The sequence below is a fragment of the Pantherophis guttatus genome, chromosome 11 (genome assembly GCF_059756535.1).
Source record: "Pantherophis guttatus breed Tessera chromosome 11, ASM5975653v1, whole genome shotgun sequence".
Taxonomy (NCBI): domain Eukaryota; kingdom Metazoa; phylum Chordata; class Lepidosauria; order Squamata; family Colubridae; genus Pantherophis; species Pantherophis guttatus.
The window spans coordinates 3141681-3154135 of NC_142073.1; the positions used below are offsets into that span (position 1 = coordinate 3141681).

The window sequence follows — 12455 nt, forward strand, 5'->3', positions numbered from 1 at the left end:
CCATCAACAACCACACCTAGAATTAAAATGGGCTGTTGAATTTTTACTTCTGGTTCTAAGAACCATTGCCATGGCCCAAATTACGCCAGGCAAAAATAGTAAAAAATCTATTATCCAAGAACAGCCACACTTTGAATTAAAATGGGCTGCTGAATTTTTACTTCTGGTTCTAAGAACCATTGCCATGGCCCAAATTACGCCAGGCAAAAACAGTATAAAATCTATTATCCATCAACAGCCACACCTAGAATTAAAATGGGCTGCTGAGTTTCTCTTTTTGGTTCTAAGAACCGTTGCCATGGCCCAAATTATGCCAGGCAAAAACAGTATAAAATCTATTATCCATCAACAGCCACACCTAGAATTAAAATGGGCTGCTGAGTTTCTCTTTTTGGTTCTAAGAACCGTTGCCATGGCCAAAATTACGCCAGGCAAAAACAGTATAAAATCTATGATCCATCAACAGCCACACGTAGAATTAAAATGGCCTGCTGAGTTTCTCTTTTTGGTTATAAGAACCATCGCCATGGCCAAAATTATGCCAGGCAAAAACAGTATAAAATCTATTATCCAACAACAGCCACACCTAGAATTAAAATGGGCTGTCCTGGTTTCCTTTCTGGTTCTAAGAACCATTGCCATGGCCCAAATTACACCAGGCAAAAATAGTTTAAAATCTATTATCCATCAACAACCACACCTAGAATTAAAATGGGCTGCTGAATTTTTACTTCTGGTTCTAAGAACCATTGCCCTGGCCCAAATCACGCCAGGCAAAAATAGTATAAAATCTATTATCCATCAACAGCCATACCTATAATTAAAATGGGCTGCTGAGTTTCTCTTTCTGGTTGTAAGAACCAATGCCATGGCCCAAATTACGCCAGGCAAAAATACTATAAAATCTATGATCCATCAACAGCCACACCTAGAATTAAAATGGGCTGCTGAGGTTTTATTTCTGGTTCTATGAACCGTTGCCATGGCCCAAATAATGCCAAGCAAAAACAGTATAAAATCTATTATCCATCAACAGCCACACCTAGAATTAAAATGGGCTGCTGAGTTTTTCTTTCTGGTTCTAAGAACCGTTGCCATGGCCAAAATTACGCCAGGCAAAAACAGTATAAAATCTATGATCCATCAACAGCCACACGTAGAATTAAAATGGCCTGCTGAGTTTCTCTTTCTGGTTTGAAGAACCATTGCCAACGCCAAAATTACGCCAGGCAAAAACAGTATAAAATCTATGATCCATCAACAGCCACACCTAGAATTAAAATGGGCTGTCCTGGTTTCCTTTCTGGTTCTAAGAACCATTGCCATGGCCCAAATTACACCAGGCAAAAATACTATAAAATCTATTATCCATCAACAACCACACCTAGAATTAAAATGGGCTGCTGAGTTTCTCTTTTTGGTTCTAAGAACCATCGCCATGGCCAAAATTATGCCAGGCAAAAACAGTATAAAATCTATTATCCAACAACAGCCACACTTAGAATTAAAATGGGCTGTTTTGCTTTTCTTTCTGATTCTAAGAACCATTGCCATGGCACAAATTTTGCCAGGCAAAAATAGTTTAAAATCTATTATCCATCAACAACCACACCTAGAATTAAAATGGGCTGTTGAATTTTTACTTCTGGTTCTAAGAACCATTGCCATGGCCCAAATTACGCCAGGCAAAAATAGTAAAAAATCTATTATCCAAGAACAGCCACACTTTGAATTAAAATGGGCTGCTGAATTTTTACTTCTGGTTCTAAGAACCATTGCCATGGCCCAAATTACGCCAGGCAAAAACAGTATAAAATCTATTATCCATCAACAGCCACACCTAGAATTAAAATGGGCTGCTGAGTTTCTCTTTTTGGTTCTAAGAACCATCGCCATGGCCCAAATTACGCCAGGCAAAAATAGTAAAAAATCTATTATCCAAGAACAGCCTCACCTAGAATTAAAATGGGCTGCTGAATTTTTACTTCTGGTTCTAAGAACCATTGCCCTGGCCCAAATTACGCCAGGCAAAAACAGTATAAAATCTATTATCCATCAACAGCCACACCTAGAATTAAAATGGGCTGCTGAGTTTCTCTTTTTGGTTCTAAGAACCATCGCCATGGCCAAAATTATGCCAGGCAAAAACAGTATAAAATCTATTATCCAACAACAGCCACACTTAGAATTAAAATGGGCTGTTTTGCTTTTCTTTCTGATTCTAAGAACCATTGCCATGGCACAAATTACACCAGGCAAAAATAGTTTAAAATCTATTATCCATCAACAACCACACCTAGAATTAAAATGGGCTGCTGAATTTTTACTTCTGGTTCTAAGAACCATTGCCATGGCCCAAATTACGCCAGGCAAAAATAGTTTAAAATCTATTATCCATCAACAACCACACCTAGAATTAAAATGGGCTGCTGAATTTTTACTTCTGGTTCTAAGAACCATTGCCCTGGCCCAAATTACGCCAGGCAAAAACAGTATAAAATCTATTATCCATCAACAGCCACTCCTAGAATTAAAATGGGCTGCTGAGTTTCTCTTTCTGGTTCTAAGAACCATTGCCATGGCCCAAATTACGCCAAGCAAAAACAGTATAAAATCTATTATCCATCAACAGCCACACCTAGAATTAAAATGGGCTGCTGAGTTTCTCTTTTTGGTTCTAAGAACCATCGCCATGGCCAAAATTATGCCAGGCAAAAACAGTATAAAATCTATTATCCAACAACAGCCACACTTAGAATTAAAATGGGCTGTTTTGCTTTTCTTTCTGATTCTAAGAACCATAGCCATGGCCAGGCAAAAAAGGTATACGACAGAAACAAAATCTAAGTCTGTCCACAAGAGACAATCAACAGTCCCCAAAGGCCGAAAACACTACCTCACTAGGAATCCGCTCCCATATGAGCATAGATGAACTCCAAGATTAACATTAGACCAACAGTCAAGAAGTGAACGTCATGGAAATTTCTAACAGTTAACAACAAATAGCTCAATCAAAAAATCTCCGAGACCACTTCTATCAACACTGAAATGACAAGCCACTAGAACACAAATTGACAGCAAAACGCACTTACTCCTAGCACTGCCGATATTCCCTAGTTCAGTGATGGCTAACCTTTTTCGCATCGCGTGCCAGGAGAGGGGAGGCAGGGGAGGGTCACGCACGCACATGCCCACGTGCATGTGCACACAACCCCACCCACCCCCGCTCCTGGCACATGATGGCCTGGTAGGCCCGTTTTTCTTTCTGAAGTGTTTCCAGATCCTCTCTATGCTGTGGGAAGGGCGAAAACAGCCTTTCCCACTCCCTTGGAGGGCCTACGGAGGCTTTAAGGGCCCATTTCCCAACTCCCGGTGGGACAGGAAGTGACATTTTTTGCTGTTCCCAGCCTCCAGAACCTCTCTAGGAGTCTCTAGAAGCCTCTAGAAGCCTCTCTAGGAGTCTCTGGAGGCTGGGGACAGGAAAAAACATCACTTCCTGTCCCACTGGGAGTCGGGAAATGTGCCCTTTCAGCCTCCGTAGGGCCTCCAAGGGAGTGGGAAAGGCTGCTTTTGCCCTTCCCAGATGCATAGAGAGGATCTGGAGCCAGGTAAGAAAAAAAAGCGGGCCTTCCCCACCCGCCCCCCAGGCCCTCCGGAGGCAGGAAACAGCCTGTTTCCCTACTTCTGGTGGGCCCAGAAGGTCCGAAAATCAGCTGGCCGGCGCGCGCATATCCCCCAGAGCTGAGCTGGCGTGCCCACTAATATGGTTCCGCGTGCCACCTGTGGTACACCATAGGTTCGCCATCACAGCCCTAGTTGGTAATGAAATATCTGCAAGGATACCACCAATCTCAGGGAGCATGAAGGACCCTTCATTTCTACCGTGAGCCACAAATCATCTCCTTTATTGATATACAGCGGCATATTAAAGAGCATCATCAGGTTTACTTTCAGTTCTAAGATGTCTGGCTGGTACTGGCATTCTTTCTAAGGAAGTGAAGGTGGGAAGGAGGTGTTCCAAAAGGATTCCCTTCCAGTCGGAGTACTGAGGGGGTCCTCAGGAACTGGGGGAGGCTTGCTGAGTGCTCTTGACTCCTCCAGGGTGATTCGCCCTCACTGCTCGCCCAGGGACTGAAAGGGTCACCCATTGGAACCCCAGAGGCCATCTAGTGTGAGTCTTCCAGAGTGTGTGCTCAGGGATTGAATGAGACAGGCAGCAGGCCAACTCCCGGGCTCATTCAGTGTGAGCGTCACAGAGTGGAAGCACAGGGACTGAATGACCTCCACAAGTAGGGGCATCACCCCCATCTCCACTCTATATTGGTATGGTGGATGCTTCTGGCGCCCCCTCTCTTTGGTTCTAAGAACCGCAGCCAATGGCTAAAATTAACTCAGGTCACAAATTGTTTATACATTTTAGATACATTTGTCACATTTGTGTTTTTGTTTTTTTCAAAACTTTACTAAAGCAAGCCTTAGGGTAAGCTTTAGCAAGGCCCAAAGGTTTTTCCAATAATAAATCACATGTTGCCAACAGTACCAGTCAGGCTTCTTGGCTGAATACGGCGCTGGATAGTTAATGAAACCAATGACTTATCTTTGATGTCTTCAGTCTTGACTCATTTTGCCTCTGAAATAAAAAAAAAAATCAATGTTACAAAATGTCCACCTGATGTTCAGAGACTAGAAAACCAGTTCAGCATTTTACAAAGGGGCTGTTATGTGCTTTATCTTACATGTGAAAGAAGCAAGATGCAAGGAATTGGAATGTTGTGCCCTTGAGAATACTACAGACCACAGGTTTTTACTGTTCCCAAAGATATGGCCTCCAGCCCCAGGAGTTTCTCTAACTCTCCAAGTATAGGAAGGCATCCCTAAAATTACCTTAGGCCCTGAGTTTACCTTTCTGCAAGAAAGTCAGCTCAGCTCCTGGAACTAAAAAGCTATTTTATTTCATTTTTGCCTTTAGTTCCTTGAAGTAGCAAAAAAGATAGTTATATAACTAATTGATTTATATTAAAATGTTGAATTTGTATTAAACAACTGTATTACATAATTACATAATTAACCAATGTGAGGATGGATATAAAAATAGATGACAATGGGAAGGGGTGTAATATAGAATAGAAGGGAAAAATTGAATTTGATTAAGATTAGAGATGAGGATGAAGGGTAATATTGGTTTTTTTAAAAAAATAGATGAGGAATAAATATGGCAAAAAGGAAATATAGAAATTGTAAATTTAATTGAAATGACTAAACACTGTTTAAATTTGTGAACTGGTCAAATAAAATACATTGTATGGTTGTATGTGTGTTTCTAATTATTGCTATTTATTTATATTTGTTCTCTTTTATTCTTTAAAGTTTAACAATTCAATCTTTATCTTAATATCTTTATATTTGCTTGGGGTTGGCTTTCTTCCCTTTCATCTTTTTTATTGTACAGCAATCTTTCTCCTCAAACCTACCACTTCTCTCTTTTCTTTCCTTCTTACTTTCTCTTCACCCCACCCTTTTTCTCCTCCCTACTTCCTCTTCCTTTCTCCTTCTCCTCCTCTCTTCCTCCCTCTCTTCCCCTCACTCCTACTCTAATTTCCCTTCCCTTCCTTCATCTCTCTCTATTGCTGTATCCTTTTATGCATATGGACTACTCAGAGGGCTGAAAAAGTTATTTTTGACTGGTCCTCGCACTTTTGACCAGTCCTCGAACTTACGACTGTCCTTTCATTTTACATTTTTGCCCTATCTTGTCATCATGGTGAAGAGAAGCAGTTGTGAAATGAGTGACATGGTTGTTAAGAATGCTGCACGGGCATAAATGTGAGGATGGTCATAAGTGTGAGGACCAGTCAAAAGTGCGAGGACCTGTCAGAAATGACTTTTTTCAGCCCTCTGGTTAGTCCTTTTGTGCATATGGACTACTCAGAGGGCTGAAAAAGTTATTTTTGACTGGTCCTCGCACTTTTGACCAGTCCTCAAACTTACGACTGTCCTCACATTTTACATTTTTGCTCTATCTTGTCATCATGGTGAAGAGAAGCAGTTGTGAAATGAGTGACATGGTTGTTAAGAATGCTGCACAGGCATAAATGTGAGGATGGTCATAAGTGTGAGGACCAGTCAAAAGTGCGAGGACCTGTCAGAAATGACTTTTTTCAGCCCTCTGGTTAGTCCTTTTATGCATATGGACTACTCAGAGGGCTGAAAAAGTTATTTTTGACTGGTCCTCGCACTTTTGACCAGTCCTCGAACTTACGACTGTCCTCACATTTTACATTTTTGCCCTATCTTGTCATCATGGTGAAGAGAAGCAGTTGTGAAATGAGTGACATGGTTGTTAAGAATGCTGCACGGGCATAAATGTGAGGATGGTCATAAGTGTGAGGACCAGTCAAAAGTGCGAGGACCTGTCAGAAATGACTTTTTTCAGCCCTCTGGTTAGTCCTTTTGTGCATGCGAACTACTCAGAGGGCTGAAAAAGTTATTTTTGACTGGTCCTCGCACTTTTGACCAGTCCTCGAACTTACGACTGTCCTTTCATTTTACATTTTTGCCCTATCTTGTCATCATGGTGAAGAGAAGCAGTTGTGAAATGAGTGACATGGTTGTTAAGAATGCTGCACGGGCATAAATGTGAGGATGGTCATAAGTGTGAGGACCAGTCAAAAGTGCGAGGACCTGTCAGAAATGACTTTTTTCAGCCCTCTGAGTAGTCCCTATACACATAGCCATGGCCACCCGGTCACATGACCAGCTAGCCATGCCCACCAGTCACATGACCTCCAAGCCACGCCCACAAAATAAGCCACGCCCACAATGGTGTCCCTCTTTACCAATGTTAAAATCTGGTCACCTTATTTTTAACCTTTATATAAATGATATCCCAGTGCAGATGGAAGATCTCCTGATGCATAGCCCCCAAATAGGCTCAAGATTTATTGATGTATTAATGTACGCCGATGACTTAGTGCTGTTTTCTAGAACCCAAATAGGGATGAGGAGACTTCTCGCCAAGCTCTCATGTTATTGTACTACAAACCATTTGACTATAAATGTAGCTAAATCAAAAGTTTTAGTCTTTGGCAATAAGAATAAAAAGCATAATTGGCATATTAATGACACAAAGATTGAGCAAGTTACCCAATATACCTATCTTGGAATTGTTTTTTCCAGTGCAGGTGGTTGGACTCCGCACCATCAATACCTTTCTCAAAAGGTCAGAGCTGGGGCAAGCCTTGTATCCAAATTAAGTAAACGTATTCAACCAACCTCGATTTTACCAATTCATAAAGTCTTTCAGGCTAAACTTGTTCCGATTATGCTCTACGGTGCCAAAATCTGGGGTCTTACAGAGGCCCCCATATTGGAGAGAACTCAAAATAATTTGTTAAGGAGGATGCTGGGGGTAAACAATTCCATTTCGGCGGTAGCCGTCAGAGCTGAATTGGGACATTTTTCACTGCACACCTACACAATTACTAGGGTGGTAGCCTACTGGCTAAAAATGACTCAGATGGAAGCCAGCAGACTTCCCAAAATCTGCCTAGAGGAACAGCAGATTTCAAATCCTCAAAGGTATTCCTGGCTAACTCAGCTGTCAGAAATATTGAATCAATATGGCATAGGGTTCCCATTGTGTGACACACTAAAGCAAGTCAAACAACGGATTAAAGATATACATGGGCAAATGGACATGGCAACTTTTTCAACTAATAACTCCCTTAAGCTTCTGACAACAGTTAAAACAACTTTTACCCTGGAAAAATATTTACCGTATTTTCCGGTGTATAAGACGACTTTTTAACACATGAAAATCTTCTCAAAAGTCGGGGGTCGTCTTATACACCGGGTGTCGTTCTCCTGTAACCAGGCAGTAACCATCCCGAAAGGCTCTGATGAGCCTTAAATGGCTCTGGCGATCCAAGCTCTGACGATCCCAGCTGAGTTGCCTGCTAATCAGGCAACGCAGCTGGGATCGCCAGAGCCATGTAAAAGGAAAAAAGTTTTCCCCCTCCAGCTTGCTTACTTTAGCTGCTAGTCGCAACCCTTGCCTTGCTTCGCTTGCCTGAATCCACTCCATCAGCAAGCCACTCCCTGCCTGCAATCAAGCAGGCAGGGAGTTGTGGACTTCAACTCCCAGAATTCCTCAGCCAGCAAAACAAAGTTGGCTGAGGAATTCTGGGAGTTGAAGTCTACAAGTCTTAAAGTTGCCAAGGTTGGAGACCTGTTCTATTGGGTAAGTTTTTTCCCCCTTTGGGAGCTTTAAAAAAAATAGTTAATTGGGGTTTTTTTTAGTTGTACTTTTTTAGACCTAGCCATTTAAAGTTTAGGAAGTTTTAAATTTAGTTTTCATATAAAAATAAAAATAAAGTAATATTTGTGCAGTTTTCTGAGATTTAGTGTGTTTCTGTAGTGTTTCACTCTAACTACACAAACACAAAATATCTCACAAAGCTGTATGTGGAATTTTGTGTGTGTAAAGTGTGAAAGTTGTTTTTTGGGGGGCTTTTTGTGGCTGTGTGAGGTTCCTGCTTGTTGCAGGGGCCATTTTGGGTCTAGCACAGCTGCTTTTACATTGTGGGTGAGCCAGTTGTGTTGTGTTGTGTTGTGTTGTGTGTGTGTAAAGTGTGAAAGTTGTTGTTTTGGGCTTTTTGTGGCTGTGTGAGGTTCCTGCTTGTTGTAGGGGCCATTTTGGGTCTAGCACAGCTGCTTTTACATTGTGGGTGAGCCAGTTGATGTTTTTTAATTTTTATTTGGTGTGCGTTGGAAGAGGGGTAGTCTTATATGGCAAGTATAGCCCAAACCCTATACTTTAACAGGAAAAGTCGGGGGTCGTCTTATACGCCCAGTCGTCTTATACGCCGGAAAATACGGTACATCTAGAAATGCCATCAGTGGAGAGACAACTATTTGTCAAGTTTAGATTTGAACTTTTAGATACCAACGTCAAATTCGACAGTTACCGGAAAATCCCGTATGAAGAAAGAACATGTATATGTGGGGCAAACGTCGTGGAGGATATGGCGCATATTATATTTGAATGTAGGTTGTATGAGGAAGTAAGAAAACAATATCTGTCCCCAATTATAAATAAATTTCCCCACTGGAATGTAAGGCATAAATTATCATTTCTATTGAAGGCAGACTCTCCTCCCCTGGTAAGGGCTATCACTCGCTATCTTAAAAGGATGACAGCAATACGAGCCAGTTATATCGAAAAGAATTTCATTGATTGTAAGAAAGATGAGCTGAGTTAGAGAGGAGCTATCTTATTTGGGTTATCTAGTTTTGGAAATCTAGTTATTGAACTTCGATATTGTTAAATTTTAAATGTCATATATCATATATTTTTAGACTGTTATTTCTGAAATTGTTTTATCTTTTTTTTTTAAAAAAAAAAAGGCCTTCGGGTTATTCAATAAAAGAACATACATTTGTCACATTTGTGTTTTTGTTTTCTTCAAAACTTCACTAAAGCAAGCCTTAGGGTAAGCTTTAGCAAGGCCCAAAGGTTTTTGCAATAATAAACCACATGTTGTCAACAGTACCTGTCAGGCTTCTTGGCTGAATACGGTGCTGGTTAGTTAATGAAACCAATCTTTGATGTCTTCAGTCTTGACTCATTTTGCCTTTGAAATTAAAAAAAAAAAATCAATGTTACAAAATGTCCACCTGATGTTCAGAGACTAGAAAACCAGTTCAGCATTTTACAAAGGGGCTGTTATGTGCTTTATCCTACATGTGAAAGAAGCAAGATACAAGGAATTGGAATGTTGTGCCCTTGAGAATACTGCAGACCACAGGTTTTTACTGTTCCCAAAGATATGGCCTCCAGCCCCAGGAGTTTCTCTAACTCTCCAAGTATAGGAAGGCATCCCTAAAATTACCTAAGAGTTTACCTTTCTGCAGAGCCCTAAGAGTTTACCTTTCTGCAAGAAAGTCAGCTCAGCTCCTGGAACTAAAAAGCTATTTTATTTCATTTTTGCCTTTAGTTCCTTGAAGTAGCAAGTCCTCTACATGTATTGCTTCTTTTAAGGACTTGAACCTTGGCTAGAATTACCTCAGGTCCCAAGAATTGACTTTATTCCTGAGAGTAAAGTCAGCTCCCAAAACTGAAGTAATTTTAGTTAACTTTTGTCTTAGCTGAAGTAGCTTGTCCTCTATGTTTTGCTTCTTTCAATTTAGAGTAGTTTAGGAAATGGAAGGGGAGTGGAGTGGAGTAGGGGGAATAGAGAAAAGAAAAAAAAATAATGAAAAAAAGGAAAAAAGGAAAGAAAAAAGAGAAAAAAAGAAAAAAGAGAAAAAAGAAATAAAAGAAAAATATGAAGGAAAAAAATGAAAATTTGAAAAAAATGAAAAATGAAAAAAAAAATAGAAAAAATAATAGAAAGAAAAAGAAATAACCAGGAACAGAAGGGAATAATAGAAGAGCTTTTAGAAGTGGAGCCGAGGTGGCATAGTGGTTAGAGTGCCGTACTGCAGGCTACTTCAGCTGACTGCTAGCTGCAGTTCAAATCTCACCAGGCTCAAGGTTGACTCAGCCTTCCACCCTTCTCTCCTGGGTTGGTGGTTTGGCCGAGATTTACCTCAGAGGTCCCACCGGTATTTTACTCTAAGGACTTCAGCTTTGGCTAGAATCTCCTCAGAGTTGCCTTTATTTCCAGAAAGGAAGGTCAATCCCTGGCCCTGAAGTAATTTTTGTGATCTATTTACCTGCAATATTTTTTGGCCTGCAAGGACATGGCTAAGATTACCTCAAGTCCCAAAGGAACTTTACTCCTGAGCTAATTTTAACTTACTCATCACATGTGGTGGTTTGATCCTTTACACAGGGCACAGCTGAGATTACCTCAGGTTTCACCAATATTTTACCCTAAGACCTTGAGCCTTGATTAAAATTACCTCAGCCTCCAAAAATTCCCTTTATTCCCAAGAGCCAAGTCAGCTCCTGAGGTAATTTTACCTTTAAACCTTTTCTTTTTAAAATTCTGGACTTATTTGTAGTGGTTTGGTTCTTTTAACAGGACATGGCTGAGATTTACCTCAGGTCCCCCTAATATTTTACCCTCAGACCTTAAGCTTGACTCAAATCACCTCAGCCTCCAAGAATTCACTTCATTTCAGAGAGCAAAGTCAGTTCCTGACCCTGAAGTAATTTCAGTTAACTTTTGCCTTTAGATAGTTGAAGTAATTAGTCTTTTTTTTCTTTTTCTTTCTTTCTTTCTTTTTTTTTCTTTCTTTCTCTCTCTCTCTCTCTCTCTCTTTTTTTTTTTTTTGCTTCTTTTAAAAACTTGAACCTTGGCTAAAATTTTCCTCAGGTCCCAAGAGTTGACTTTATTCAAGAAAAGAAGGTCAACTCCAGGGTGGATTTTTGCCTTTTAAGCTAATTTTTAACGTTTATTCACCTGTGGTAGTTGAGCCCTTTTAATTGCACCTGGTTAAAATCGCCTCAGCTTCAGTCCTCCTAAGCTAATTTTAAGTCTTAAAAACCACCTGAGGCGATTTGGCCCTTTTTAAAAAAAACAAAAAAAACAAGAGGTGGCTGAGATTACCTCAGGTCTCACCACTATTTTATCCTTAAAAACTCGAGTCTTGGCTAAAATTATTCTGCCTTATTCCCTGAGGGAAAAGGCTTGGTGGGACCCTGAGGTAATTCGCCATAGGTGAGCTGCGGTGGCGTTGAGATATTTACCTCAGCCACCAATGGCATTTTTTACTCCCAAGAATATACACCGTGGTTAAAATTACCACAGGCGCTATCTTTACAGTTTTTAATTAAGCTGTAACTAAGCCGCCCGAGAGCTACCCCATGGTAAAATAGGCGGCCAATACATTTTATAAATAAACGAATACGCCGTGGTTAAAATGACCACAGGTGCTATCCTTACTCCCCGAGAATAAGCTATTAATGAGCTCCCCTACATATCTCGCAGGGTCTAAGAATTTCAGCTAGAATTACCTCAGAGCGCAAAAGGCCATGTCCCAGCCTAAAGCGTGAGGACTTGAGCCGCGGAGGCGCAGCGGGGAGAGATTTTTTGGCTCTCCCGCGCCCCGCACCGTCGCCTCTTTCGAGGAACTAGAGACGCGGCAGCACCGTCCGCTGCTTCGGCAGCGAACTCGCTTCTTTTTACCTCAGTCTGAGGAGCGCGCCTACTTTTTAAACCTTCCCGGCCCCTCAGAGCGGGAGGCGGGGGGAGAGAGGCCGCTCAGCCAATCCGAGGGAAAGAGTTTCCGAAGCAGCCAATCGCAGCCGAGGTGGGTGCGAAGAAGGACCGAGAAGCGCTTGGCGGGAAAGGTGCGCGCTCGGTGGGGCGCGTGCGGCTGTCTCACTCACCCCGGGCGGTTGCCATGGAGACGGCGGCTCATCATGGCCAGATGTGCCGGGGCCGCACAGGTGAGAGCGATTGGAGGAACTCACGCGGTCTGTGAGCGTGCAATCTCCTGCACCTTTC

At 41.5% G+C, this 12455-nt stretch overlaps 1 long non-coding RNA gene across 1 annotated transcript; it reads right to left on the reverse strand.

The window, feature by feature from the left end:
• Window positions 1–268: 268 nt before the first annotated feature.
• LOC148112257 (uncharacterized) lies at window positions 269–9632 on the reverse strand. The gene is made up of 2 exons (XR_015729624.1): window positions 9552–9632; window positions 269–4630 (listed from the first exon to the last, which is right to left on the reverse strand). It is a non-coding gene; the product is annotated as an uncharacterized LOC148112257 (long non-coding RNA).
• Between the last annotated feature and the right edge of the window lie 2823 nt (window positions 9633–12455).